This window comes from Ischnura elegans, chromosome 12 (assembly GCF_921293095.1).
Source record: "Ischnura elegans chromosome 12, ioIscEleg1.1, whole genome shotgun sequence".
NCBI classification, from domain to species: Eukaryota; Metazoa; Arthropoda; class Insecta; order Odonata; family Coenagrionidae; genus Ischnura; species Ischnura elegans.
Genome location: NC_060257.1, coordinates 93,519,157 through 93,531,581, shown reverse-complemented (window position 1 = coordinate 93,531,581; position 12,425 = coordinate 93,519,157). Strand labels below are relative to the sequence as shown.

Sequence of the window (12,425 nt, the reverse complement as noted above, 5' to 3'; positions counted from 1 at the left end):
TTCTCACTGCCCTTTTTTGCAGCTTAAAGATTCTGTCACTGTGACAAGATGTCCCCCAAATTAGAATGCCGTACTTTATCCTTGAATATTTAAATGCATTATATACTGCTAGTAAAATATTGGGAGATACTGTTTCACATAGATTTTTTAATAAGTAGATGTGTGAATGCAACTGCTTGGATAGGGTTTCGACATAATTTGACCAGTCAAGGATTTCTGTTATGGTTAAACCAAGGAATTTTATCTCTTTGCTGTGTCTGATCCGTGAATTATTTAACTGGATTGATGGATATTCGACCCTTTTTTGATAAGGATGGAAAATTACATACGAAGTTTTAGTGAGATTGAGTAGAAGGTTGTTTTGGGATGTCCAGTTGAACATTTCGGTTGTAGCCTGATCAGCTGCAGATTCAATTTGCTTTAGAGAGGAGGCACTGAGTATATGATTAGTGTCATCTGCATAGGTAACTAACTTGCCTATATTTTGATCCTGTTATTTATCAGAATTAAAAAAAAAAATTCAATGTATTTATTGCAGATGGTACGGATGCGAGGAGTAAAACGGAAAATTTTTCATGCTGGCCAGTAGTCGATGCCGCCTGAAAGAGGTGAAATTCTCTATTATTAGCTTTTGCAGATGATCAGCAGTCTTCGACCTTCCGTCAAACCTCCGCAAGGACACAAACATTTCCTTCTTAGCTCTCTGCCTTCTCTAGACGAATGTACACAAAGGAGGAATAGTGGGAGCTCCTGGAAGAGAGTGGGATCAGGCATTCTCTGAAGACTCCGAACTATAAATTAGAGAGGAGGAGGGTGGGGAGGAGGTTGAACCCTCACAGTCAGGTACTCAGTTGCCTCCTTCTACGCCAGATCCCTTTATGTCAATCCCTGGCCCATCCCCTTTGTCCTATTCTTTCCCAGAACCCTCTAACTATACCCTCAGTCCTTCTCCATCCGAACGTCCTTTGCAGTGGACCCATAGTTCAGTGACCCCTCAAAATATCACTTTCATAGAAAACCCAGCTCTTACCACTCCACCCCCTTCCAACGACCCAAGTGTTTTTTGCGTCTCCTTTTCCCAGACACCCTCTTTCGTATACAGATATACTTTCTTATAATCTCCGAAAGAATAGGTTAGGAATTGGAAACAATTGACCTATGACGAGTTTTACCTTCATAGGCCTAATATTTCACAAGGTAGGTATTCCTATAACCAATATATCCGACTAATGGAGCATTGCTATCTTGTTTGACCTGCTTTGCTTTCGAAAATACATGAGTCGTGATTGATTCTTTAGCATTCTTCAAGCCCTTCATTTTTCACCGAACACCGGCCCAAACGATTCAGAGCCTGAGTATTTCCTCTAAAAAATCCGTCCCTTTTAGATTCATTTCACTCCTCCATTGATTCCCTAATAATTCCTTCCCAAAAGCTATGCACGCTTTTTCATTTATCGTGAACCCGCCGGAAAGATTTCCCTTTATAAATTCCGTCTTTCTGTCATTAGATCCTTTATTCTTCCATCCTACATTCCTTATCCCAAGCCACTTTTAACATCAATATCTCAATCTCACTTCCCTGAACTCATCCAAGAGGAAGGAGGCAGAAAGAAGAATCGATGGTGCAAGCACTCTTGGGCGTAGGAAAGAGACCGCAGATATCTACATAGGCTGCTTGGTCTCCTCTACTCTGTCCCGAGCTTTTTTCTTTCTTTCATAAGAAGGCGTAAATAGTATTATACATTTTTGTATCATATATTGCAATAATATTACATATAGGTTAAATATATTGTTATAAAATTTGTGAGAGAGGTATTTCCTACATTGGTAAAACATACATGACTGTACGTAGTTTTATATAATATATAATTTGAAAATGGTCATCATTTCGATTGTATTGTATTTGTTTTGGGTAAATATAATATTTTTTTCATGTCATGTGATTCCTTTTTTGATAGACTAGGGCTCTTACATAAATAAGAAGTAACTAGAGATTTCCAAGCACGATGGAATTAGTCTTTCCCTCGTGTAATTAGAAGAAAACGCCATCATTGCTTTCGGTAATCGGGTAAGTAATAAGGGGCATAGATGCTGCAAATCTATTCCTAGCAAAACGTATTATTGAATGGTTTACTCGAATTGATATTACATATTATGCACCAAATGAAAAAATATTACTGCGGTAAAAATTTACATCATTTTCAGATTTTCCCGGAATATTCGTAGTAAGAACCGCGATACGTGGCCTAAATGAAGATTACTTGTAAGATGTTTGCTTGCAAATACTATTAGTTCCAATTTTTATGCATTAATTTCTAGCTCGGTAACATCATATTGCAAAAATATGTTATTGGCTTGAGTTCAGAAGATAGTAATGAGGAAGTTATGGGTTGATTATTTCTGTTTCCACATCCATTTTTATTTCGGCAACGGAGTCTATATATACCCCAATGACCCAAAAAGGACATGTATCAGCAAAATCTTTCCCCATACCTTCCCCATCTTTTTGATGTGCCGGTGGCACTTCCAAAAAAGTTATTCCTAGTTCTTACAAGTGGACCGACTAAATCTTACTATCACCCCTCGCTTCATCTCCGTACCCCCTCGAACCTTAGAACAGCCGGCAGGATTGGTGCACGTCAAGAGATACCCTAATACACCGTCGGAAAATAATCTCGAAAGTGGAGTGCCAGCCATCTCAAGCACCTGCAGTGAAGGGAATACATAATGGTATGTGAAAACCATTTTTGTTAAATATCTGATGCTTACCGGTAGTCGTATGTGAAGAAAGGAATTGGAGCTGAAAAGAAGAAACGAGTAAAGTAATTTGTGACGAGAATAGTGGCTTCAGAAGAAAATGTAGAAATTATTCAATATTATAGAACCCTACCCCGATGCTTAGGATTACTAGTACAAGGAATACGCCGAAATATCTTGAGCAGAATTACCATCACAATCAAACAGCTGTTCACGGCGACTCCTTGTACTTATAACTTGTATTACATCCATCTAAGCCAAAAATTCCCCTATGGCATTGGCAAAATACCAATGGCGATAACAGTAGAACATTAGAAATTCATTTTCCTCGTATTTTTTTTGGATACGTAGCACAGAAAAAAAATTGAAAGTAAACGGTGGCGCGGGGAAAAAGCCGACAGTATGCAACCCGCATCACGTTTCTATCCCGCTTTGCGAGTGACCTGATATCATGTCATAAATAAAAAAATTCACAGCTAACAAATTAGGGCCAAGAATTATTTTTCCCAGCTCTTTTGGCACCCATGCATGCGTTTTGCAATTAACAAACGAAAGCTGCACCCGGGGTCGATTTTGAGTTTTACATGGTCAGCATTGAAAGTGTTAATAGCTGGCAAGAAACAAGGTGATCAGCACGCAGCATAAGCAACTTCTCAAAATAAGATTCTCCTATTATGGATGATCTCCGAATCCAATATGTGCAAAATGTGAGGATTTTTAATGGCTCATTTGGCCCTCATTCGCTGAGGCAACACAATACATTAAGTTGGCAAAATTCCAGATAACCTTCCGTTAAATAGATATTCCGTAGTGTAGAATTACAGATTAAGGATCTTCTCTCTTTATTTCACCTGTCGATAATGATGCAATGAGGAGGATTTTTTGGGCAATAATACATATTCATACACAGTGGAACCTCGTTAAAGCGAGTACGGGCTACTGCGAGACCCCCGCCATTACGAGAGATAGCCGAGCCACCATCAATTGACCCTATAATAAGGGTGTAAAAAAATTTCGTTTTTACGAGGCCCTTTCAGTATTGGCACTCCCCATAGCGAGTTTCCATCGCTGGAATACCTTCACTAAGAGTAACTAATCTCTGTAATTTCTGGCAATCTGTTAGAAATGAAATTAACATGGAGTGCTCAGTCTTAAATTCATGTAGTAAACTGTAGTTCATTAATAAGTAGTTCATTTTGGTGAAAATATTGCGGCATTAACATTTGCGAATGCTTGATCTTCTTTTGTTCCTAGGGCGGCAGAAAGCAGTTGGAAGCATACCTGCACGTCCGTGAGTTGCATGAATAGAAAGCATTTGATGGTAGACACCAAGGCCTAAAACCCCCAACCACATCGAAGCAAGAAAATAAAACTAATAGAGTAATATGAGAGTGGCGTAATTAATTTATCTTCCTATTCGCTCTACACAATTAAAAAAAAAAGTGCCCAAGGAATGCAGACCAAGAAGAGTTAGAAGAATCTTTGCTCGGGTGGTTTTGCCCAATTCAATCTGCGGGAACTTCTGAGAAAGGGGCTAAGCCTAAGCCTAAAGCGGAGTATTTCAGGGATAAATTGCAAATCGAGGACTTCAAGAGTTCGGAAGGTTGGCTATACTAATTCAAAGCACCAAAGTGTTATATCCCGTCATAATAGGGTGGTTTCCTATTATTTTTTTATTGCCTGAATCGAAAGATCATTAATCCTGGAATACGTATTTCACGATTTTATATTTTTAAATGACGATATCTATTTTTTACGATTAAATGAAAAGTGAAAATTTTCAAGAGCCCGAAAACGCGATGGCAAAGTATGAATGCTGGGAAAAACCCGTTGTACGTCGTTCTGGTTCCCACTGCCGCAAGTGAGGTGACCTTGGGGCGAGGCTTTGAGCGCTGATACGACGCAGAATGCTAGCAGGTAGCAGAGTACCCGGCTAGCTGGTAGCGCTTGGCTTAAATAAGGATTATTAATGCCTTATCAGACAAAGGAAACTTTCCGACCCTAGGCAGTTTTAATAGGTGATTATTAAGACATGTTTCCCTGAGCTCTGTGCCTCATGCATGCATTGGTAATCTCAGAAGATGTAAAACTCCTATCTACTCGTATAGAAACTGGGTCCCTGTGACGTCACGTGGAGTGGCATCGCATGGGCGCCAATCTGGCCTTTTTCAAATGAGGATAAAATTGACCATTCCCATTCGTCTAAACTGGGATTTCTAAAACCAAATAATTTGTATATTATGAATACACTAACGAATCGCAATCAATGCCTTTCGTTTTCTTTGATGAAGGAAACTACCCTATTGCTGGCGATGCCTACGGTGTAAACCTGAAGTTTTGGAAGAAAGGACTCCGATCCTAAGTACCTCAAGAAGTATTTCCCGCGTGATATAGACGAAACAGAACTCTTTTAAAACCTATTCCCTGACAAAACCCTTGCAGCACGAGGTATTTCTTGCAATGATGCTTCTAGAGATAGGTAGTGTGCCTTAGCCATAGTGTTGGATGTACGAGGGGGTACCTCCTTCACTGTATCTTTCCTCTCTTGACCCATCACAATCAAAATAGAAAAGAATTTTTTTCATTTCAGCCATAGTTATGTTCGACCACTTCCCTGTTTTTGGCGATTCTTTGTATTTATGCTTGTTTTGACAGTAATATAAATTGGATTGATGGCACACCATTTCAAAAAAATCATTGCCAAGAAATAGTGAGACTATATTGTGACCAATCCGGTGTTCGCTCCGGCACTGCTAGCGCCAGCGGTCGGAATAGGAACAAGGAGCAGTTCACGAAACCTGGGGAAGACGAACGGCGGACAGAGAGGCAGACGGAGAAGGTGCACGCGGACGGACGGAGGAGAGGTTATTCACGGAGGAGTCGGGCACCTGAACGCCTCCCGGGATTTTGTTCTTTCCTTCTGTTGTTCAGGCTTATAAGAGTCTGGTTGCTTGTATTTAGTGTGGAATTTAATATAACCAAATTGAAAAGTGGAGTCTCTTTCATTCCACTATCTTTCTCACCAACGACCGCAGGCAACCCACGAACCCAACCCGAGAGAGAGAGAGAGGAGTCTGGTTACATTTGGCGCCCAACTCGCGGCCGAAACCGGTACGTTTCTAAATCTTTATTTTGTGAAATCTTCTTTAATTTACTGTGAAAACGGCACGAAATTTTGGCTCATCGGTGGTGTAGGCACCAATTAGCATAGGATTTGAATGTCCCATCCAAATGCTACCTTTTTCCACGGCCCAAACCCATAACCTGTAGTGAAGTCTCCCTGACGGGCCTCTGGGAGTGAAGTAATTGTTTTACCTATCCTTTTTATTTTGGTGGGGTAAATTAGATTAGGCTGAGATTCGTGCGTAGTCGTGCCGTTCCGTTAGTGTTATTCAGTGCTGGCAATGGCCACGTATCGGGGAAGAAGGGAGGAATCATCGGACGATGATACTTTTAGTTCACCGCACCAAATCAGTACGGCGTTAAAAAAGATGTCACTTGAAGACCACGTGTCTACCCCCGTGGTCACGGGCACGCGCGTCGAGGACGGGCAACAGGCCATCCACGCACAAGGCGTAGACCGCGAACTAAAAGATTTACTCGTAAGTGTATTGAATAATCAGACCACATTAATCCGGGGTATCAGGGATAAAGTGATAAGAAGTTCTGATAGAGTCACGTCCGAAATGGTCTCGCAAAGTGAGAGGTTGCACGGTATTAGCATGCGATTGAATGAGACGGACCGTGGGAATGTAGTAGAGGGAGAGAATAGGAACGAGATAGGACGGAATTTGAATCAGCCCTTATTTGTGCCTCCACCGAACTGTCTCTCTAGACCCACGTTTCGAGCCCGGCATTTTGAGCATCCCGTAAGTTTTATTCGCAAAGTTGAGGAATATATATGTTTTTATTCCATTCCTACGCGGCAAAGTGTGATTCTGGCAACAAATATGCTTGAGGGAGCCGCGAAAGACTGGGTAGATACGCTATATCCTCCGCTAGAAGATTTTCATGATTTCAAAACGAGGTTTTTGGAACGATTTTGGAATCGGGAAGCTCAATTTCAGCATAAATTAAAGCTGTTAACTGGATCATTCGACATACATCGACATGGCCGAATGTCTGATTATTTTATGGAACAGGTTAGAGCTGCTAAACTTTGTGAACCGCCGATGGAGGACGACGAAATCATTTATTCTGTCGCAAGGCATTTCCACCCCACAATTCAAAATTTGATATACACGGCAGGAGAGTTGACCATTAATAAAATGAGGGATCTCTTAAGCTATTATGATACCACAAGTGCAATGCATCGCGAGGGGCCACGTGGGTCGGACGGCCATCAGCCATATCGTGGATCACTTCAAACGAGCGAAGCTCATTCAAATCCATCCCGCAATTGGTATAATACGCGAATGGGCGAGGGTGCGAGGGGAAACAACCGTTTCACCGCTCGCGAGGACGCCCCAAACCGCCCGCGCAGTGAAACTGGGTGTGTTCCTCGGCAGAATGACATTTCAACACGGGGTAGGGGCGTGAGGGACCCTGTAGATTTAAACTAAACCCGTTTGGATTGCCCAGATCCCCAATGCCAAACGATGACTTAAAGGCGGATCTACCAACCGTGCTATCTTTTCAGCTGGAGGGAGACCCTTACGATGATTTAATATGGGAGAGAGAACGCGAACCTGAAGTGCTTAAATGTCCTACGATGGAAGTTGAATGCTATGGAACGAACGTAGAAGCTTTGTTAGACACGGGTAGTTCGATCTCCGCAATATCAGAGGAGTTATGGGTGGAACTCTCGTCAAAAAGAAACGACATTCCTCTCTTTCCCATGTGTAAGTCGCACATAATTTGCGCGAACGGTAAAAAATCGATGCCGATTCGAAAACAGGTGTTACTCCCATTGCGGATTGAAAACCGAGAAATCGAAGTTGTTTGTTTAGTAATCAATCACTTGATACGACCTTTAATTTTGGGAGTAGATTTTTTGTCCAAGTTTCGCGTTGGAATTGATTTCCAGGATAATGGGGTAGACATTAAAATCCCGTCTGACGAGTTCGCAGAAGCATGCGCCGTAAAAACTGTCGAATCATTTAAGGAAAAGCTCAACGTCATCCAAGACGAAGGGATGCCGTTGAATACAAAAAATCCGAAGCCTAGCGGGGACGGCCGTGTTGAAGGAACGCTCAATGAACTCCTCGAGGAGTTCGAAAATCTATTTTCAGAAAAACCGGGGTTGGTTCCCAATTTCTTCCACAGGATCCGAGTGCGGGACCAAACTCCCTTTCGTTGCAAGGGGTATCCGATCCCTTATCGCTATCGCGAAGCTGTGGATGAACAGATCAGAAATATGCTTAAGGGAGGGATAATAGAAAGAGCTCAGAGCCCGTATTCAAATCCCCTAATGATCGTGAAAAAGAAGGACGGTGGCGTGCGGCTCTGCCTCGACGCTCGATTACTAAACAGCAAGACAATTCCAGATCGGGACGAACCTCCTAACATTGAAGAGTTATTGTTAAAATTTAATGGCATTAAATATTTTTCATGTATTGATTTTACCTCAGCATATTGGCAGCTCCAGCTTCACCCCGATGATCGTAAATACACCGCGTTTCTATACAACTCGTGCACTTACGTGTTTTGTCGCGTGCCGTTTGGACTAAAAAATAGTGGCGCGGCATTGATAAGGTGCATAAATGAAATTTTGCATCCAGACTTGTCGGGGTTTGTAACACCTTATATAGACGATTTGTTGATTGCCTCGCCGGATTTAGAATCTCATGTCGATCACGTACGGCGAGTTTTTGAGCGTCTTCAGAGCTTTAATATGACATTGAATCAAAATAAATCTAGATTTTTTTGTGACGAGATTCCTTTCTTGGGGTTTATATTATCCTCAAAAGGGGTTAGACCCGACCCGTGTAAGATTCAAGCCATTCAGATGTACGAGGCACCGAGAAACGTTAAGCAGTTGAAAGGATTTCTAGGATTATGCAATTGGTACAACAGGTTTTGCGACCATTATGCCTTTCTGGTACAACCCTTGTTGGAACTATTAAAAAGGGACAGTAAGTGGCGATGGGACGCGAAAATGCAAGCTAATTTTGATCAAGTGAAGAAGAGATTTCTTGAATATGTGATTTTAAAATATCCTGATTTAAATAAGCCAATGCTTTTAAGAACAGACAGTAGTGGGTACGGAGTTGGAGCAGTTCTTTCGCAAATAGACGAAGTCGGAGAGGAAAAAGTAATCTCGTTTATCAGTCGCACATTGAAGGGGGCAGAGTTAGTCTACTCAACTACTGAAAAAGAGGCTTTGGCAGTCGTTTGGTCTCTCAGAAAGTTGCGATTTATTGTCGCGGGGGCCCAACTGACAATCATTACTGACCACCGAGCTTTAATTTTCCTCCTGAAATGCCATTTGGGCAACAATAGACTAGCTCGGTGGGCTTTGGCGATCCAAGAGTTTGACCTACAGATAGAATATCAGGCGGGTAAGCAGAACTTTGTTGCCGACTGGTTAAGTAGGCAGCCCATATGTAAGAATTCGGTGGTGGAACACGAGACGAATCGGTATTTTGTGGCGGTATTAGAAATGAAAATTTCTGAATCACCCGAGAGGGATTTGAAAAATGTTGCAGAAAATCAGAGGGTCGACGTCGAAACTCAGGCAGTTTACTTATACCTGAGCCATGGAATTATCAACCCAGATGTAAATGCGCAAGGGATTGTGAGGGAAGCCAAATTGTGTAAATTAGTTAACGGCGTATTATTGCGTGTAGTCGAAAAAAGACGAGATTTGTGGAAGATATGGCTACCCCGCTGTATACAGAATAAGTTTGTATGGTTTTTGCATACCACGTACGGGCATTTTGGCGCATCTAAAGTACTATCCCTAGCGCAGGAGCGGTGCTTTTGGAAAGACATGCGAAGAAAAATAAGTAAATTACTTTCAAGTTGTGACCTTTGTCAAAGGGTCAAACACCCGAATAGAAATTATGCAGGAAAAATGATTAATATAATACCTGAAGGCCCTCGAGAGTTATATGCAGTCGACTTGTACGGCCCATTGCCAAAGGGTAAACGTGGAAATAAATTTGCATTTGTGGTAGTTGATGTTTTTTCGAAATATGTTCAGGTGTATCCCATCAACAAGCCCAATACCAACTCTTGTTTAAGGTGCTTTAAAGATAAGTACTTTGCATTGTGTGGTCGGCCTAAGTGTGTTCTCAGCGACCATGGGACGCAGTTCACAAGTGCCAAATGGAAGGACGAGTTGAAGGTCTTGGGAGTAGATGTTGCCTTTTCGTCTATACGCCACCCGCAATCGAACCCGTGTGAGCGGATAATGAGGGAGCTTTCAAGAGTTTTCAGAACGTATTGCAGTGATAATCATGTGAATTGGCAAGCAGTGGTCCCGTTCATAAACAAATGGTTTAATGAAGTAACTCATGAGAGCACGGGTACGACCCCGTTTGCCTTGCATTTTGGCAGGCAACCGCGGCGCGATTTCAGCGAACTGTTAGTCATTCCAGAAACAAATGTTTTTACCCACGAGGCATTAGTCGCGTGTGCATTCCGAAAATTGAAGGCCGCCGGTTCGAAAAGGAGAAACGCTCAAAGAGGGAGGACACACCGTTTTCGTGAGGGTGATCGCGTTTTATTGCGATGCCCAAGAGCCTCTGACACGAAGTTGAAGCTGTTTCACAAGTTCTTTCACCTATACACTGGGCCATACAGAATTGCGCGCATTGTTGGTGGGAACGCAAGTGAACTTACAAATGAAGAAGGGGATAAAATAGGGATTTTTCATTTCTACAATTTGAAACCGTACATCGTCGAGGAAAAATAAAACGAGAATATTATTTTTTTGCTATTACCCTCATGTTAAAGCATTTTCTTTAATTCTAGTGATCAACAAAAGAGTAAATTTATTATGGTCCAGAAATTTCCCTTTTGTTGAGGGAGCCATGTGACCAATCCGGTGTTCGCTCCGGCACTGCTAGCGCCAGCGGTCGGAATAGGAACAAGGAGCAGTTCACGAAACCTGGGGAAGACGAACGGCGGACAGAGAGGCAGACGGAGAAGGTGCACGCGGACGGACGGAGGAGAGGTTATTCACGGAGGAGTCGGGCACCTGAACGCCTCCCGGGATTTTGTTCTTTCCTTCTGTTGTTCAGGCTTATAAGAGTCTGGTTGCTTGTATTTAGTGTGGAATTTAATATAACCAAATTGAAAAGTGGAGTCTCTTTCATTCCACAATCTTTCTCACCAACGACCGCAGGCAACCCACGAACCCAACCCGAGAGAGAGAGAGAGGAGTCTGGTTACAATATCAAGGATAATAGTGGAATTTTCTGGTAATCGCTTCACTCCAGGTTGGCCCAAAAATTGCTCTAAATGTCTCTCAAAATCTATTTTTTCCCATGAAGTAGAACTTCCAGCCAAAGTATTGTCTTCAATTTCACTCGCATCGGAGTCACTTTTACTAATAACTAGAGGAATAGGTTTTCCAGTTTTCATATTCACCACAACATCAGAATCACTTTCACTTTCGTCGCTATCTTCGTCATACCCTAATGGTACATCTGACGAATCATCAGCACACAACTCCTTCATCCAAAGTGTTGTCCTTCCGATGTGATGCCATAATGTGGAATATTCTTATGAGTGGTTTTTAGAGCACAAATGCAAGCATACCTTCAGGCGAGAAAAACTTGACACCAAATGCACTATTCACTGGGACTCGGGGAAAAACCAACTGCTCTAAACACATTGGGAGAGGAAACTAACCCAGAGGCAAGAAACAAGTAAGAGAGCATCAACTTCCTCCATGGCATGGACCAAAAGAACTGGGGGCCTCATTGTGAGTCCCCCAGTTCCTTTTGTCGAAAATGTTTATGTTGACAGAGCAGAGCAAGCCACTTGCTGAGAGTGCATCTCGAAGAAGCAGTGATGCAGATAAGGGTCAAACTCGCTAGATAAAACAAGGCCATGTGGATAAACTCTTTGGAAATAATGAGCCAAGTGTGTGGGGTAACTCAAGGAAAAGATAAATAAGATGCCAACGCTGGTAAGAAGAGGAACACCGATTCTGGGTGGAAGTATTGAGAATGGAAAGATGTGCCTATTCGGGTGTAATGCCTTTGGTTTAAATATGGTTAAAAAGCTAATGTTTACAATATAACTTTACCCAATCAAACGTTATGATGCATCAATTCATTATGAATAACGAGCAACAACTGAAAACGTACTAACGAATACATATTGTACGCTTTAAAGTTGTTTAGGTTGACGCGCCTAAATGACGAGAATCTTCGTCATCTGTCCCGAACGTTCGGGAAAAAAATGATGAGAATTCTCGCCTCCCGTACGCAACGTGTTAAAAAAAATTCTGCATTCCTATTTTCAAGTTTCTCAGTCATTATTGAGAATTTTAAATCAATAAATTCATGCTAGCAAGTTTTTTTTGGCCTTAAGGTCATTGAGATGCGTATGCCTTTCCGTTTCTTCGTCGCAAATATTACCAATGTGAGTTATATTCGTTGCAGTTTCTTGGAGCTTGCTTTTGTTTTACTTAAGTGACATCAGCATAATATCTGCGTTATATTTTTTCGTGGAATAATGTCGCGTTAATACCTTTATACATCGCTAGCGTAACA

General features: G+C 41.9%; 1 protein-coding gene and 1 long non-coding RNA gene across 5 annotated transcripts in view; one reads left to right on the top strand and one right to left on the bottom strand.

The window, feature by feature from the left end:
- Window positions 1-12,425, bottom strand: part of LOC124168921 (meiotic recombination protein SPO11) — a 131,504-nt gene that overhangs the window by 18,662 nt on the left and 100,417 nt on the right. The window lies entirely within an intron of this gene.
- Window positions 5,792-11,005, top strand: LOC124168925. Its single transcript, XR_006867013.1, has 2 exons — window positions 5,792-5,868; window positions 10,675-11,005. It is a non-coding gene; the product is annotated as an uncharacterized LOC124168925 (long non-coding RNA).